This window comes from Canis lupus, chromosome 7, assembly GCF_011100685.1.
Source record: "Canis lupus familiaris isolate Mischka breed German Shepherd chromosome 7, alternate assembly UU_Cfam_GSD_1.0, whole genome shotgun sequence".
Classification (NCBI taxonomy): domain Eukaryota; kingdom Metazoa; phylum Chordata; class Mammalia; order Carnivora; family Canidae; genus Canis; species Canis lupus.
Genome location: NC_049228.1, coordinates 28413806 through 28431865, shown reverse-complemented (window position 1 = coordinate 28431865; position 18060 = coordinate 28413806). Strand labels below are relative to the sequence as shown.

Genomic DNA, 18060 nt, shown 5'->3' with positions numbered 1-18060 from the left:
CTGAAAGCCTTCTCTGTTTTTACAATGCCAGGAAGGACTGACATAACAATACATCTGGTGACCCACTTACAATGGGCCACACTTAAAGCTATCCTCTGTTAAAGGGGACTGTTTTAAATGGACCACCCTGTATGTTACATTAGATTGTGCCTTTCTGCCAATAAGTTCAGAAGTGTTTCATAAATAAAAAGATGATGTTGGAGAAGAGTTCTCTCTCTCTCTTTTTCCTTCTAATTCACATGGAAAATTTTATCGTAGAAATCTCCTGCTCAGCTGTGCAATGACAAAGCAATTCAGCCCAGAGAGATGATTCTTTTGGTTCAGAATCTATTATGCTATGTTGATATGGAAGAGCAGGCTTCAGTTTTGGGGGGAAACTAAAGAAGACTAGATTCTATATGAATGATCCTTCTGGGTAACAGAACAGATCCCTGAAGCTTCATTTCTTGCTTCTTAATGGGTTTCTGCTGGGTCCCTGAAAGGAGCCTCAAGTTCAAGAGGGAAAAGCAAAGGCAAGCTAATTTATAGCTGTTCCAAGAATGCAGTTGCTGGATATATCCTGACAGGGGGTTCTGTTGTGCTTTGAAGAATAATGTGAAAATGCAAACTCAGAGTGAGCTTCTGTAATATGAAAATTAAAACTCCACCCTAAACCTTCACCCGCATCTGAAGCCAAGTCTTTTTAGATGTGCAGGAGGGATCTGTTTACTTTGTATGGAAAATCACTTTCTTTTTATTAGCAAGCTCAAGGGTTTCCTGATGATCTGAAGGGCTGTTGCCTCTCAGAGGGCAGTCATGGGGCATTCTTGGCATAAGCAAGGACCAGAAAGACTGGAAATCTTATTTTGCAACATTTTCTGCCTGGTTTTTAAAGTCAAAGAAGACAAATGGTTCTGATAAGTTCAGCAATACCTTTGAATTTGAATTGACTTCTTGTCCTGAGCTGACTTGGAGAGGTTAAAAACCAAACCAAACTAAAATGAACAAAAAATAGAAAAAATAACCCAAACCATATCATGAGCAACTTTTCCTTTTCTCTGTGAGCACATCTGCCCCAGGAGACAGTAGCTCTCCTGTTCCTATTATTATCAAGAAACCAAACACAAGAATCGATGGGGTGGACAATGGTGAGGGGCTCAGTAGTCTTTAGACACATTTTCAGTTTCTTCTTTTTCTTGCTGTTACTTTGCCCACTTTTGTCTTACTGAAATCATCCTGTTGCTCACCTCTAATGAGCAGGCCATCCAGATTTCTTCTAATCTCCTCAAATCCTACCAAGAGACCTTCCTTAGCAGATGTGCCTTAAACACTCCAATTTGCAATGATTTTCCAGGTTTCCAAACACTCTACTGCTCGAAATAGGTATCTGCTCCATTGCTTTACCTCTACAATTAAGTCCAATGAACTCTTCCAGCCACCTTCTAACTCTCCTGAGCTGCAAGATCACTTCTGGATTCCTTACCCAGGAGCCCAAATTCTTGAATTTCAGGAGCTTATAGGCTTCTTGGCTTAACCAAGGCTTCCCAGTGGCTCCTTTGCCAGCTTCCTCTGCCTTTCAATGCCTTCTAACCTAGGTGTCCTTTTCTTCTTTCCTTACCATCCATTTACTGACATGAAATCCACTCTTTGCTTATGTTTCCTAGCCTCAAGCCCTCCCAGTGCCAATGTGGTCCACTTGTTGAGTGATCCTGTCAGTCAACTCTGGCTCATTACAAAATGTGTATGTCCTAACCTCACACTTCCATATGGCCTCATGATATTATTGTAATTGCATTTTCTGTCTACAGTAGGCAAAATGAAACACATGCTATGAAAGTGCTTATGTTTTAAGCTGCTTCCCAAGGCAGAATTTAAAAGGAGAGCAAGTTCTCCTTTAGGACCTTTTCTACCTATTCATTCCTTCCTGGAATGGGATTTCCTGGTAGTTAATATTTCTCAATCAGATAACATGAAATACCTACTTTTGGATCTTACTCTTAGGTCTTTAGACCACGTAGGTGAAAAATTTAAGTGGAGACTGTAAGAAAACCTCAGCAGTATAATTGACAATCCCAAGTGTACTATGAAGTTTGAGGGAAATTGACGATGAGTAGAGAATAGGTAGAGATGGTTTTATGTAATCATTAGAGCTATAATTTATTGAGGAACTACTTTGAACCAAGCACTAATTAGTTCCTCTATATATGTTGTCTTAATTAAATGTGGCTAGAGACTTTCAATTCAGAGCTATCACTAGATCTTATCTTTCAGAGTTTATTTCCTAGGCTGTTGTTTTGCTTGTGATATTTAGAGCATGAACCTAAGAAGCTGACAAATCTTCAAGTCTTTCCTCTTTTTATATGAGTACAAGTCTTAATGCCTTAAAATAAGATAATCAATTTCTCAATAAAGGAATGACAATACCTACTTAATAAGACTGATGTGACAAGTTGTAGGAGTGCTGATGATACTGACTCCATCTTTGGTCCTCCATCTTTTTCATGTCCGATCAATGGCCTCTTTTGGAGCTATATGTTCTGGGTCCCTTGGAGATTAATACACATACCTTAGAAATACCTGCCAAAGCTGGGTGGGGGGTGGGAGGTGGAGGTGGACACAGCTTGCTTTGGCCTCCAATGTATCTATTGGAAATAACTTAGTCTTTTCCCTTCCTAATTTACAGGTGGTGCCACAAGATCTAATTAAAGTTAGCTGTCAATTAGGTGCATGCAAACCCTTTGATCTCACTACAGTGCCCTTTTGCATGTCCCTTTGCTGCATCAAATCTGTGGACTAACGTCCAGACTTGTGGAGAGTAACATTGCAGCTGCTGTGATCCTCATCTTGTCAGTAAGTTACCCTGAATAAAACTCAGTGCAAACTGTAATGGAGTCACCTGCTTCATTTTCTAATCTCAAAGTGCTGTGTCAGTTTGGGGGATACTTCACTGTTCTTCCTTCACCTTCTAACATGAGTCAATCAGATATTATGATTCAGGTGTAATTATAGTGACTACTCTATAGTAGGTGCTCAAGAGATGAGAGCAGTGATTATCATTTTACCTAGGTATATGCTTCTGGCCTTTATTTGGGAGGTATATAACCAAGATGATGACATACATTGTTCCTGATTCACTCCTCACAAGAAAAACAACTAAAACCCACTCAAGAACAGGACACCACTGAGGGCATCCTGGAACATGCAGGTGAGGCTGAATCACCCCCTTTGCACCACTAGGACCAAGACACACTGGATTAGTAGGTAGGAGAAGCGGCTATACATTGACTGCTCTGCCCCTCCCAATATAATACCAGCCTGTGGCCGAATAGCAACCCAATTACAAAATAGGCAAAGGATATGAATAGACATTTTTCCAAAGAAGATATATGAGGGGCTAAGAGGTACAGAAAAAGATGCTCAAAGTCACTGGCCATTAGGGAATGCAAATTAAAACCACAATGAGATACAATCTCATGCCTATTACATGATAGTCATCAAAAAGACAAAAAATAACAAATGCTGGCGAGGATATGGAGAAAAGGGAACCCTTGTATGCTGTTGGTGGGAATGTAAATTGGTGCACCCACTATGGAAAATTGTATGGTGTTGCCTGTGTTATCCTCTAGGATTTTGATTGATTCTTGTCTCACATTTAGATCTTTCATCCATTTTGAGTTCCTCTGTGAATATGGTGTAAGACAATGGTCTAGTTTCATTTTTCTGTATCTAGCTGTCCAATTTTCCCAGAACCATTTGTTGAAAAGACTGTCCTTTTTTCAGTGAATAGTCTTTCCTCCTTTGTCAAAAATTAGTTGACCATAAGATTTGAGGGCCCATTTCTGGGTTCTCTATCACAGGCAACACCCTTTTTTGAACTTGGCCACAGCAACTTCTTGTAAGATACCTCTATGAAGGCAAGGGAAATAAAAGCAAAAATGAACTATTGGGAATTAATCAAGATAAAAAGTTTCTAAATAGCAAAGAAACAGTCAGAAAAACTAAAAGACAGCCTACAGAATGGGAGAAGATATTTGCAAATGACATATAAGATAAAGGGCTAGTACCCAAGATCTATAAAGAACTTATTAAACTCAACACTCAAGAAACAAACAATCCAATCATGAAACGGGCAAAAGACATGAACAAAAGTTTCACCAAAGAAGACATACACATGGCCAACAAGCACATGAGAAAATGCTCCGCATCACTTGCCATCAGGGAAATACAAATCAAAACCATAATGAGATACCACCTCACACCAATGAGAATGGTGAAAACAAGACGGGAAATAGCAAATGTTGGAGAGGATGTAGAGAAAGGGGAACCCTCTTGCACTGTTGGTGGGAATGTGAACTGGTGCAGCCACTCTGGAAAACTGTGTGGAGGTTCCTCAAAGAGTTAAAGATAGAGCTACCCTATAACCCAGCAATTGTACTACTGGGGATTTACCCCAAAGATACAGATGCAGTGAAAGACCGAGACACCTGTACCCCAATGTTCATAGCAGCAGTGTCCACAATAGCCAAACTGTGGAAGGAGCCTTGGTGTCCTTCAAAAGATGAATGGATAAAGAAGATGTGGTCTATGTATACAATGGAATATTACTCAGCCATTAGAAATGATGAATACCCACCATTTGCTTTAACGTGGATGGAACTTGAGGGTATTATGCTGAGTGAAGTAAGTCAATTGGAGAAGGATAATCATTATATGGTTTCACTCATACAGGGAATATAAAAAATAGTGAAAGGGATTATAGGGGAAGGAAAGAAAATGAGTGGGAAAAATTAGAGAGGGTGACAAACATGAGAGACGCCTAACTCTGGGAAACGAACAAGGTAGTGGAAGGGAAGGTGGCAGGGGGGATGGGGTGACTGGGTGATGGGCACTGAGTGGGGCACTTGACAGAATGAGCACTGGGTGTTATACTATATGTTGGTAAATCGAACTCCAATAAAAAATATATATATGGAAAATGGCATGGAGATCCTCAAACAGAGCTACTATATAATCCCGCAATTCCACTTTTAGGAATATATTCAAAGGAAACAAAAACACTGACTTGAAAACCCCATGGCCATCACCACATTATTCACGATAGCCAAGACATGGAAATAATCTAAGTATCCCTTGATTAATAAATGGATAAAGAAGTTGTACCATATAATACAAAGGACTATTATGCAGCCATAAAAAATAAGGTAATCTGACCATTTGCAACAACATGGATGGAACTTGAGGGCATTGTGCTAAGTGAAATAAGTCAGAGGAAGAAATTATGTTACTTGTATGTGGAATGTAAAAACAAAGTCATAGGAAAAGAGATCAAATTTGTGGTTACCAGAGTGGAGAGTGTGGAAATGGGTAACTGAATAGAGGTGGTCAAAAGGTTCAAACTTCCAGTTATGAGACAAATCAATACAGGATGTAAGGTACAACATGATGGCTACAGCTATCACTGCTGTACCTTATATGGGAAAGTTGTTACAATGGGATCCTAAGAGTTCTCATCACAAGGAGAAATCTTTTACTTTTTTCTCTTCTTCATTCTTTTCTTTTTATTGCATCTGTATGAGAAGATGAATGTTAGCTGGTTCCTATTGTGGTGATCATTTCACAATATATGTAAACCAAACCATGCCGAATGCCTTAAACTTATGCAGTGACGTATATCAATTATTTCTCAATGAAGGTGGAAAAAATAATAAAATTATTTAAGGTTTTGGGTATAAAAATTTATACCATGATTCATAAAGGTTCTGAACCCTTTAAAGCAATGGAGCCATGGGTGCTCACAGAGCTAGTGAGGAAAGCGGAAGGAAAACTCAGTAACACTCAGGAAAACACACACCCATCAGCCCTTCAAACGGGGTCTTTAACAGTAAACTGAGGTTCAGTTACAGAGCTCCCATAACAAATGAGCATATGGTGAGCACTTGAGAGAGAAAACACATCTTTCGAGGAAGCTCTTAAGTTTTTGGGAATTTGGGAAGGATAAGGAAAGAATGTCTTAAAATGAGTAGGAATGAGAAAATTAGGGAAACTCACTGTGGTTTACTCTTTGTTAAAAATTGCAACACAGGAGTTTATGTCTGCGTTTAGACCTCTGAACCAAGATGTACTCCTCTGCAGTACAACCCAGAGAAAACGGGTCTGCATGCCCTTTAATCCATGACCTCTGGAGATCGAGTTACCTCTTTGAAAGAACTTTTCTTTCTCTGGCCAACTAAATGAATTGAAATTGATGTACTTAATTGTTTTCTAAATTGCAGTGTTTCTCCCCCAGATGTTTTTTATCAGTGTTGAGCCCAATGGGCTCTGTCAGTCACACTGGGGAGATGATGTCATGTGGTAATAAAAGAGAAGGGGCAGGGGGAGGAAGGGAAATGCCATACAGTATATTGTCTAATTGAAAAATGTGCCACATAAATGCTGAACTTGAAATCTCTGCCTCCCTGAGGGCTACTCACAACAAACAATGCACACATCTTCTGCACTGGAAAGATTAGACTTGTCCCCTTTCTCCATTATTAACTCAGGCCAACAGAAGAGTTTCCTTCCTTTGCCTTTCTTGGGTGAAGTCACTCTACTGGAATTGTGATGCCAGGTAACAAGGTTCTCAAGTGAAAGCTTAAATGCTGAAGGGAAGGCATCAGGACCAGAGCGTGGAGGGTTAGGATGATGGTGATGAAGGGTAGCATTAGATCAAGCTGGAATCCTGTAGAGGGGAGAAGAGAGCTGGCAATACTAGCCATGGATGGTCTGAGAAACGGTTGCCAACGATGACACAGCCAGAAAAGGGAGAGGGATCTTATGGGCATATGGCACTCAGGAAGTCAGAAAGTCTCAGGCTCATAAGGCATACCAATGAAAAGTTGGAAGTATAAATGGTGTGAAGTGAGAAGCACAGACAAAATGGGAACTTGCACATGTTTTTCATAGCAGGAAGAACAGAGTTGTAGATCCAGGACCCGTGTCAGCCTTTGTGGGAGATCAGAAGGCAAGGAGAGAACTGATACAAACAAACCTGAAGAAGTGACAGGAAGACCCCCCCCCCAAATCCCCATTTTGAAAAACAGATAAGCACTGACTGCAGTGCAAAAACATAAGTCTACAAGGTCCTCTTAGAGACTTTTCTAGACCTTTACCTACCTTTATTTGTGCTGCACTTTACCCCGACTGCATGAAATCATTTTTAGGCTCTCTGTAGAAACTAACTAGTAACCTAAAGGAATTTTACCAATCTTCACTGTTAAAAGAATCTCCCTCTTGTATCAGGAAAAAAAAAAGTCTCTTTCCTCTTGTCTTGTCATCATTGAAGAAAGAGGACACCTGGCCATTACAGAAGAAACCCAATGAATCACTCATTTAATTTTTTGCTTGTTTAATTGAGGCATACTTCACATTGATGGAAACAAACTCCAGGGACTTCTCCAAGTTCTTTGATTACACTGGAATCTTGATGAATCAACCACTTCTTTGAAATACTAGGACTATTGCCCAGGATTTATAATCCTTTGTAATTTTCTTTGTAGTGATATTTGGAGTAACTAGATTCAAACTGCATGAGAGTCAGCCATACAAAATACCAAAGCTCAAGGGGAAAAGCATCACATCATTGTAAGTTATAGATGATCAGGGCTTGTCTGGGCTCAAAACTTTAACACTAATCTGTTTCTCCAAGTTCTTCTCTGTGTTAAAACGGACATCATGTCATCAGCTTACCTCCTGTCTTTTTGCTCCTCGTCCTTGTCTTTCCCTCCCATTCCTCTCTTCTTCCTTTCTGTCTTCTAGCTCTCTTTCCCTTCTCCTTTTATTTTGTACTTTCTCCACTTCTTCTTTTTCCCTTTCTTCATCTGTTCCTCATCTTTCCTTTTCCTTTCTTTTCTTTCTTCTCTCCATATCTTACTTTTTCTCTTCTTTTTCCTTTATCTCTTCCTTCACTATTTCTTCCCTATCCCCATTCCTTTTCTTTTCCTCCAAACTTTTTTGAGTTTTCAGTCTGTGCCAAGATTTAGGGAAGTGTTTTACTTCTGTCACCTTTTTTCACCTTGGTTACAGCCCTAGATATTATTTTTATTTTTTTATTTTTTATTTTTTATTTTTTATTTTTTTCTAGATATTATTTTTATATGAAGATGTTAAGTATCAGAAGAAATAAGTAATTCATTCATTCACATGACCACTATATGTGACTCTGGGTCTTTGATTCCAAATCCATGCTTTTAACGAAAGTTTCTTTAGGAAAAGATAATAAATATAGGGGGTAGAAAGAACAAAATAAGATTATAATTATTTAAATGTGTAATTTGAAGGGTGCCTAGATGGCTCAGTTGGTTAAGTGTCTGCCTTTGGCTCAGGTCATGATCCCAGGGTCCTGGGATGAAGCCCTGCTTTCAGAAGGGAGCCTGCTTCTCCCTCCCCTCTGGCACTCCCCCTAGTTGTGCTCTCTTGCTGTCTCTGTCTCTCTCTCTTAAATAACTAAAGTCTTTTTTTAAAAAAGTGTGTAATTTGAAAGAAGAAAATGATTTTGTACTTGTAAGACTTTGGACTTCATTGGGATGAGATAATTATAATATTATGTGATAAGTAAATCATTTTTAACAGAAATATCTACAAATAAAAATCATAGAGTCATGACAAAGATTTGAAATGTAGAAAGGTCTTTATATGTATAAGTATTTATTAGCTCTCACAGAAGATTCTCAAGGAGGAATGAATGTGCTATTGCAAGGGACTCAACATTCCATGTGAAATGTGTATTTGTATTAGGATCAGCTATCGAGTAACAGAAGACCAAATTACAATTGCTTTACAGTTTACTAAAAGAAGTCTGGATGTCACAGTGGTTCAATACTTTGTCTTTTTTTACTCTCCTATTGTCAGCATGTTGGCTCTTGGTCCTTAGACTTGTACCTCATTATGTTAAGACAGCTGCCACAGCATCACATTCTCACCTCATTTAGAGATAAAGAAAACAAGCTTTCTCCTTGTGACTTTTTTTTTTTTTTCCTTTTTATAGAAAGAAAATAGGAGTGCCTGGGTGGCTCAGTTAGTTGAGTGTCTGACTCTCGATTTCAGCTCAGGTCATGTTCTCAAGGTCTTGGGATTGAGCCTGGTGTTGGGCTCTAAGCTCAGTGCGGAGTCTGTTTGTCCCTTTCTCTCTGCTCCTCCCCCAGCTCATGCTCTCTTTAAAATAAATAAACAAAACTTAAAAAATAAAGAGAAAATAGTTGCCAGAAGCTTCTCCCACCCTGCCCCCCAGCAGACTTTCTCTTATATTTTATGAGCCAGATCTGAGTCATAGACCAAATCTCTTGGCAAAGGGGATGTTAATGGCAAAGGGGGCCAGAGAAGGGGCTAAACATCTTCCAAAGTGCAAAACCTCTGCTTGTCACCTACATATATCTGGAGATTAATCAGTAAGTAAGAGGGGGAGATGGCTGTTGGGCAGATAATGAACAGTTTCTGCTATACCAGCTTATTCATTTCACAGGGGAAAATGCCCTCCTCTATCTCTTTCAAATGAAAGCAGATCCATATGGAATATTTTGCTTCAAGGAAAAAAGATGCTGAGGAAACCAGAATCCCATGAAAGATTATAGTCAATTTGACTATTCCTTTCAAACTTTTCAATATTCTGTTAGCATTCAAATCTAAATACTAGAACTTTGAACAGGAAAGTGGAGGAGAATGGTTCAAAATTAAAGAGCAAGACACGCTTTATTTTCTGAGAGACTATGGACAAGTGACGGATAGGTATGTAAGTCAGTAAACATGTGTCAGTAAAGATGGATGAAGCTCTACATGTGGCATGGCATGTGAAGAAACAGCCAACTATCGTTATGACAAAGGGCTCTGGAAGTGCCTGAAAGATTCAGAAATAGGAGTTTTACTTCTTTTGGTAAATCTGGCACAGTGTGTAAAGGTCCTAAAGGATATATAATATCCCCAACAACTACTAATAAAAATGATGATGACGATGATGATGATGATGATGATGATAAAGTGCTCTGTGTGTCAGGCACTGTTCTTAGCACTGTACCTACATTAAGTCATTTAACCATCACCTGTATTAAAGCAATAATTTATAAGTGGCTGAATGTTGTTTGTATCCCATGGCTCCTTAATTAGGGTTTAAAGGGCTTTTTGACATTTAAGGCAGCTACCCCGAGAGTGGGAAAACAAGTGACTAGATCCTGCAAGGAGCCCGATATGGGACTTCATCCTGGGACTCCAGGATCATGCCCTGGGCCAAAGGCAGATGCTCAACTGCTGAACCACCCAAATATCCCTCTATCTCTCATTTCTTGACGTTCTTTTCCAATTTACAGTTTACAGTTACCATGATTGTATCTCCAGTGAGCATGGAGCAGCTTCTTTGGGAGAAAGGCACAGTTCCTTGGCAATGCCTGTGCCTTTGATAGTCATGGCTTCTTCAACTGTTTTCCTTTAACTTATTCAATGGCTAATGAGCCTGGGTCAATTTCAGAACCACAGCCAAATATCTCAAAGCTTGGCAGCCAAAAGTTTTCCTTTCCCCTCCACTGGCATCTATGATTTCATTATGTTACTACCAGCTATAGCATTCACTAGTCTAGTTCAAACATTCTGGACATCTTTCCAAGAATAATTCATTGTTAGAATTCTCTAAAGGATCAGCAGACCTCTTACAATGCAACAGGACCTGGTCCTCTATGAGCAGCAGGTCCAAAGTCACTGACGGTGTGCCTGGCTGCTGCCATGTTGTCAAGGAACGAGTTAGAATTTAAACTAGGTGTTCTAGCTCCAGAGTTCATGTTCTTAAGTTCTGTTCTCTGTTATTTTTTTAGAATCCATTTTTCACACTATGTTGGTGTACTGAAGTTGTGGCAAGGTTATAAACTCAAAAGCACAGCTAACAGGAAGATCCAATTAAGACTTGTTATAAGATTGAGAAGAATAGTTCACACATGGCACTGATGAACTGGAATATCTGAGGAAAGGAATGAGGAGCAATTAATTATATTTTGGATGAGAATGTGTTGGAGGAAGAGAAATTTGCAGAGAAGGAATCAGACACATGTCAGTGTGGCTGGTAACTGAGTTCTTTAAATTTCCCATCTGAGGTTAGAGTAGAGTGGACAGATGAGGGCTGCCATCTTGGCAATTCTGTCATTCTTTCTTTCTCACCATCTCTTGGGCCTCTGTGGTTCATGTGAACCATGACAGTGGTACTAGGCTGCTCTACCAAAGTATCTTGTCCTGATGTGGAGAAAGTATTTTCTGACATCCCAGACACCTGAAGTGAGATGGAGAATGGGAAGAGGGGCCTTCATCTGCGGGGTGTGGGGTGCGGGGGCATGTCTCGTCTACCCAGGGATGTAGCCTTCAGTGACAAGATATGCCTCTTGGATGATCAATGTGGCCAGTGGTGGGCCAGCCACCCAAAGTCCTGGCGGCAATACCAGGATACCTTTGAAGCTTACTTCACAATGTAGTAGTTTCTTTTGTCTGTCATATGCCAGGGCAGAATGTATTTCCAGAATCTTGTCTGGTGGTGGGCAACATCTTTGGGAAAACAATTCAATTACCTCTAGTTAACAAGGAGGCAAATCTGATAGTACTTTCAGATATGCATTCACCTGAAGGTCAGATGGAACCACGGACATCTGTGACAGGCCTGCTATATGTCCCGGGCTCCATCTGTACACAGCCTGATGACTGTTATTTTCAAAGAATCAGAGACCTGTAGTGTTTAAGGCATTTTATGGTACTGTACCTCATTCAAATGTCTCTCTTCACAGATAAGAAGACTGAAGCCCAGAGAAATTATAAAAGATTTACCAAACTGCCCCCAAAACAGCTGGTGCTGTAACACTTGGTGTTTGACCTAGGAGCCAATGTTCTTTCCCATACACACACTTGCTTTGGATCAATGACATTCTGGAAACGCAAAGGATAATTATTACTGTGACAAGGAGTATAGAGAAAGAACTTCAGAAACCATGACAAGGGCAGAGTGGAGAGCAAACCAGTCTGACTCAGCATTTAGCTTGAAACTGAGGCTTACTGGATGCGAAATTACAGGAGGAGAAGTCCATGCATTGACTGAAGGCCTTTTGGGGGGATTAATCTCACCCACATGAAAGTAAAGAACTCTGCCATACACATTTAAGTACTACTATTCAGGGAACTCGAAGAGGTCATTTACCAAATAGCTCCTTTACCCTTCGCAACAAGAATTGAGTGCTCTAATTTAGGGGAGTGGTTTTTTGCAGAAGTGGCTGGCCCAACATAAAGAAGCAATTTAAAGTTCAATCATTTGCTTTTCTTCTTCTATCTCCTTTCTCTTTGCCATTCTCCGGGTTTTTACTTTTTCTTTCTTCATGAAAATTGTTCTGTAAAGGTAATATGAGTTGTGGGTTAAAAAGTTTTTGTAAACACAAAAGGAGGTATAGTGAGAAGAAAATCTCCACCTGAATTCTGACCCTGAGTCTTCTAGTTCTCTTTTCTGGAGACAAACCATAAAACAAGCCTCTTCTGTTTTCCTATAAGTATATATTTAATATATTTGGTAGCCTACTTATCTCACTGTATTGTACCTTTGTTTTTTTCACTTAATGTTTCTTAAAGATTATTACCCATCAGCATGTAGAGATTTCTCTTGTTCCTTTTAGTTACATTTAAACGTTGATGAAATCTATTCTATTTTATCTGGTTACTGTTCCTGTCTTTCTAGAGCTTGCCATGTGGCCAAATCCTAGGAGATGAGTTTAACACAGCAGATCACATGGATTGGTATGGGAAGACTTGTTGCTTCCAGACCCTTGAGTCCAGGCACCCCTCTCTACCTCATAAGCACCCTGGGTGACTTGTCCGTAATGCAATTATCTGTCCCATTCTGATTCTCAGATGACCTTTCCAGTCTGGCTCAGAGAAGGGGGGTGGTGGGGTCTTGTGAAGCTGGCTTGCCTTGTGTGTGTCTTCTTGGCTGCTCTGTCAGTAAGGGAGGCTTGTGCTCCTACTCTGAGATCTCTCGGCGGAGACATTGGGTTTTGTTGGCAGGCAGACCTTCAGGCTACTCAGCGGAATGTCTTTGGTTCTGTAGCTTCAGGAGGAGCCAGGAGGCTGTGCTTCCAGGCCAAGGGAAACACTGCTTCAGACTCGAGACCACGACTTGGCAGAGACTGTGAGGCCTGCTGAATTTAGGAGAGGGCTCTCTCATCCCTCATCCATGCCCGAACCACTCTTTCCCATTAAAACAGAGGAGGATGGAATGATGGGAGACATCTGGCTTATTCGATGGCACACAACAATTGCCCGGTTAAAATGGATTCCAATCTCATTTTGGTACAATAGGAAAGGCAAGTGTGTCCTTCCCTAGCTGGGGAGGAAGGAGAAGGAATCCAGAGTCAAGTTAGACCTCTCAAGACTCAGCAGAGGCTTGGTCTCTGCTTAGACAAATAATCTTGAGAAGACTCAAATCCCCTGTTCATTGTGAAAACAGACAGTGCCAGAGTAAAACAGAATTAAATTGTTTCTCTTTCACGGCAGCTGAAGTGTAAAAACCGTTCTATTCTGACCTTGTGGCCAGAATATCCTGACACCTCATAAATTATCCCAAGGGCCCAGGGCCTAGGGGACTGTAGATCCACACCACAGTCAGCCCTAAGCGCAGGGTGGCTGGGCCGCCCTTCCTGATATGCGGGCACCAGTGTTAAGATGTGGAGGAAAGGAGTTTTCTCAAAGTCAGCTTTTCTGAGTTAGGACAAGTATTTTCAATCTCCTTTTATGTTTTCAGAGTTTGCATGGCCTCTTCCATGAGTTGTTTACTAAGGAGGCAGGAAAAGTATGGTGATAGCTTCCAAGTCTGACAGAACCTTTGAGGTGGTTTTAGAAACCTCCCCTTTTTCTTAGAAAAAAGAGAAAGGAGAAAGAAGGAGGGTCGGAGTGAGAGACACAAAAGATGAAGAAATGAATTAAAGGGGAAGGAAAAAGAAGGAGGGCAGAGGAAGTGTGAGTGGGAGAAATGGTCTCCATTCAGAGAGGGCCTCCCCTTGCCCCAACACTCTGTGGTTACAGAAAGCAAGGCCACCTGCTCAGCAGGATGGGGCTCACGTCCGGTTTCCCACCTCCCAGTGAGCCTCCTCTAGCTCCTGAATCCATCTGTGCACTACACACAGTAGGTGCTCTGTAAATGTTTGCGGAGAAAGATCCACAGATCGGTCCTCAGAGAAGGAAACAGATTTATTTTGGGAAACTCCAAGAATGTAGAATGGAGTCATTTGGAGCAAACAATATTCCTGTAGCTTGAATCACCATAAGGCTTAAAGAATCTGGGTATTTGTGGGTGTGTCTGGACTTATTGTGTGTGGGAGCGTGGGTGGGTGGTCTGGACGGGTGGGTAATAAGTGACAGGAGGGCCCTTGAAAATATAAAAGGCTCCATAACTACTGTAAAAATAAAACTGGGAACAGCATGCCCAGACCTCCAGCCATGCAGTGACCAAACTTGACCTTGGCAGAGATGAATAATATTGTGGAGATGGATTCAAGAATTATTAGTCAATGTTTTCAGTCCCTATGGGCTTTTTTTTTCTTCCCAGAGAACTGCTGGGTGGGTTTTTGGCAAATGACTGCAACAGCCTGTAGGATTCCAGAGCCCTTCTAAGCTCTTTCTAGACTCTGCTATATTGATGTTTTTTATTTCTGGTTCTTTTCTTCTCCAATGGGATGTCTTTTCTGGTTCCCCCCTTTGGACAAAGAATATTCTTTGGTTTCTCACTTGTTTCTGCCTTTAATTCCTTCCTTTCTTAGAAATTATGCTTTCAGCATTCCTCACCAACAGGCAGATAGATCTTCTTCCTGATTCCTCTAGCCTGGAGTAGAAGAATGGAAGATCCCAGGGAATGGCTAATTAGAGGCTGTTTATATCAGACTGCAGAATAGGTCATAGGATATTAGGCTCTGCAGCTGTCCCAGGGCACAGATAAATGCTCACTGGAATGTATATAGTGTTGGTGAAGGGAAACAGGGCCAAAGGAAGTGTTTTTTGGGTTGTGGCTACAGATAACCCACCGAGAAAATGAATATCCTCCACTATCCACACCACAGCTGTGGGTACCTGACAAGATTGAGGTTTCTTTTTTAAGACTTTATTTATTTATTTATTCATGAGAGACAGAGAGAGAGAGGCAGAGACATAGGCAGAGGGAGAAGCAGGCTCCCTACAGGGAGCCCGATACTGGACTCAATCCCAGGACTCTGGGATCACAACCAGAGTCGAAGGCAGACACTCAACCACTGAGCCACTCAAACGCCCCAGTTGAGTTATTGATACGCATCTTTATACATACGTCTGCCATCACACTAGAGCAAGCTTTCAGATTTAATTTCATGTTATTAGAGAAACAGCAATCTGTGATGATTAGTAACATCCTTAATCCATGCGGTTATTTTGGATATTAGGAAGTAAATAAGTTTTAGAAATAAAGTTTCTTAAATGCTGGGGATTGCATGTTACAGGTATAGATTTAAGGAATGTCATGAGACTAAATTTTGGGGTTGGGAAACTGCATTGATAGCAACCTTGACTACTGCAGCCCTTCTCTCTCTCTCTCTCTCTCTCTCTCTCTCTCTTTCTCTCTCTCTCTCTCTCTCTCTCTCTATATATATATATATATGGTTTACCTAATCATTCCCTAACTAATCAGCCTAACTCTTGATTCCATATGACCACCTCACTCTTGTAATTGCTGTGCACATCTGTATGTATTTATGTTGATTTTATGTATTTTATTTCCCTCCCATTAAACCTTAATCTCCTTGAGGATAGGAATCAGCACAATCTTTATTCTATATACACAAGTGCCTGGGATTGTTTTGTGACTCCTATGTGTAGTCAATAAATGAAGCACATATTCCACACTCTGAAGAGCATTTTAATGCTAGGTTGGATTGTTTTACTCACTTCTTCCATCTCTTTACTAGTCAGTGCATGCTCAAGAAATGCTGATGTCAGCCTTGGGATGACATAATTATGAAAAAAATAAAATTCTAAAATTACACAATGCACTTCAAAGTCAAGAGTAAATTACCTATGGGTTTTCCATGGCTTTATAGGTAGCAAGATGGCATTTAAATTGAAGGTATAAGTTTCTAACCGTAAGCAATTATCTTTTTTTTAATAAAATATAACCTTTCTATTCAGTTACTAAGTATTTTTACGTATGATTCTCTTAAGCTATTCTCTTTAGTTCTCCCTGGGGTATTCTATTGGATCCATTACCATTAGTACCTCCTGAATTTTGAATCTGGTCCCATAATCAAGGGAACCACACACAGACAATCAACTAAATAAACTTGCCCTGTTTCTGAACAAGGTTCTATATCTCTGACACCATTTTACCAAAAGGACGGACTCTTGAAGTTCTAGTGCTCAGATAATGTAAAACCATTGCTCTAGCTTGTTCCTTCATGAGAGAAGGTTCTCTCCAAACCTTTTTACTGGATGGTAGACTGTTTTATGCTTCAGGTCTTTTTCTCCCATTGTGATACTGAGTCATGTTAATCCTGTACATATCATGATGCATTTCTACAACCTTCCTTCTCCTCCTTCTGCCTCATGGCCACATGTTGAGCCCTGAACTCTGAGCTCAGAGAAATACTCTTGATGTAGTGCTAGCTGTATCTCCATGTTCTTCTGCATTAACACCAATCTGTCCTGAGATTATTTCTCTCAGGAGCTTCCCCTTATTCAGCTGTCTTCATGAAAAATAAAAAGCTATTGAATAAATTAAGAAATTGATTGTAAAGACATATTGCTTTGAAAATATGCACTCCTTACTTGACCTCTTAGAAGGTAGTTCTTTATCCTAGTGCTCCAAATGCTCTCATCCATCCATTCACCTAGGGCAGGATTATGATTTGTTGCATAAGGAATTCAAGGAAGAAAGATAGGAAACAGTCAGCTTCTAAGATACAAAATAGATTTAGAACAATAGTCTGGAGAACCAAGCAGGCATTAAAAGGAAAGTGTGATTCCCCAAATCCCTTCATTGCTGCCTTTAGCATAAGAACAACTCAGCCTGAAGGGCTGTGCTCTGAGACTTCTCTTCCAGCATTAATAAGACAGCTTCTCCACCTTGAGGTGGAGGCAGCTCCTTGGCAGCGGGGGTGGGGGGGGGTGCGGAATAAATGAGCAGTAAACAAAAAAGCCAATCTTCCTTTGGCTCCAGAGATTGTAAGGAGATTAAGGTAGAGAGTAAGGCAGTGAAGTGGTCAGGTATCTTTCACTTCCTCTCTGCTTGGGTAAAGTGAAGAGAACTCAAAGAAACATGTTGGGACTGGAGCAGAGACCAGCTTAGTGACTGCCTTAAACCAAGCTGGTCACAGTCACACCCACCCAGTCATGCATCAAACTCAGGCAGAGAAAGGGTCTGAGGTTGACCTTTTCCTGAGCCATGTCTGCATACAGACTTCAGAAAGCTGAGCATCTGGCTTTGAAACTTGGCAGAGGTGTCACAGTATTGGGGGAGGGGGTTGCAGGTGGTTCCATGGTGAAAGTTGCAAGGTACACTTGTCAAACCGGGGCCTAATGAATGATAGCTATGGCCAGACCTCAGAGGGCTGTCTAACACCAGCAGGATTGGAGGTGAGGCAGAGTCAGCCAAGGGGCACTATGGAGGCCAGAAAGCCCAAGCCAGGACCCACTGGATGGCAAGTTACAGTGACTGTAGACCTTAGTTGTTGAAAGCCAGCTGGGCATGTACCGGCTTGTGGACAGGGACAGTATCCCAGAGCTGGAAGGAGGGGGCATTGCTTCTGGAGACCCTGCTCTTCCCTATGGCCCTTAGGGACCCACAAATCATCTTCCTCTTCTTTGACCTCCTCACTCATGACTGTCATTATGTAGGGGGAAGAAAGTCTTTTACAGATATTGGGAATTTTTAACAGCAACAAAAAGATGTTAAATACTTCTCAAATAGACTGTTTAAATTATTGGATTAAACCGAATTGTCAGTTTCACTGGATTGTTAGTGTATTTTTCTCACTTACCTTTTGAGGAAGACCAGACTGTTTACCAGTGAAATACTAAACC

At 40.8% G+C, this 18060-nt stretch overlaps 1 long non-coding RNA gene across 2 annotated transcripts in view; it reads left to right on the top strand.

Annotated features, from left to right (window-relative positions):
* Nucleotides 1-18060, top strand: part of LOC102156786 — a 31110-nt gene that overhangs the window by 8392 nt on the left and 4658 nt on the right. Inside the window, exons 4-6 of one of the 2 annotated variants that reach the window (XR_005362102.1) lie at nucleotides 2663-2829; nucleotides 3046-3184; nucleotides 7515-7599. This is a non-coding gene — a long non-coding RNA (uncharacterized LOC102156786). Of the gene's footprint in view, nucleotides 1-2662; nucleotides 2867-3045; nucleotides 3185-7514; nucleotides 7600-18060 lie in introns of those variants that run through there. The other variant, XR_005362103.1, reaches the window with a different exon arrangement.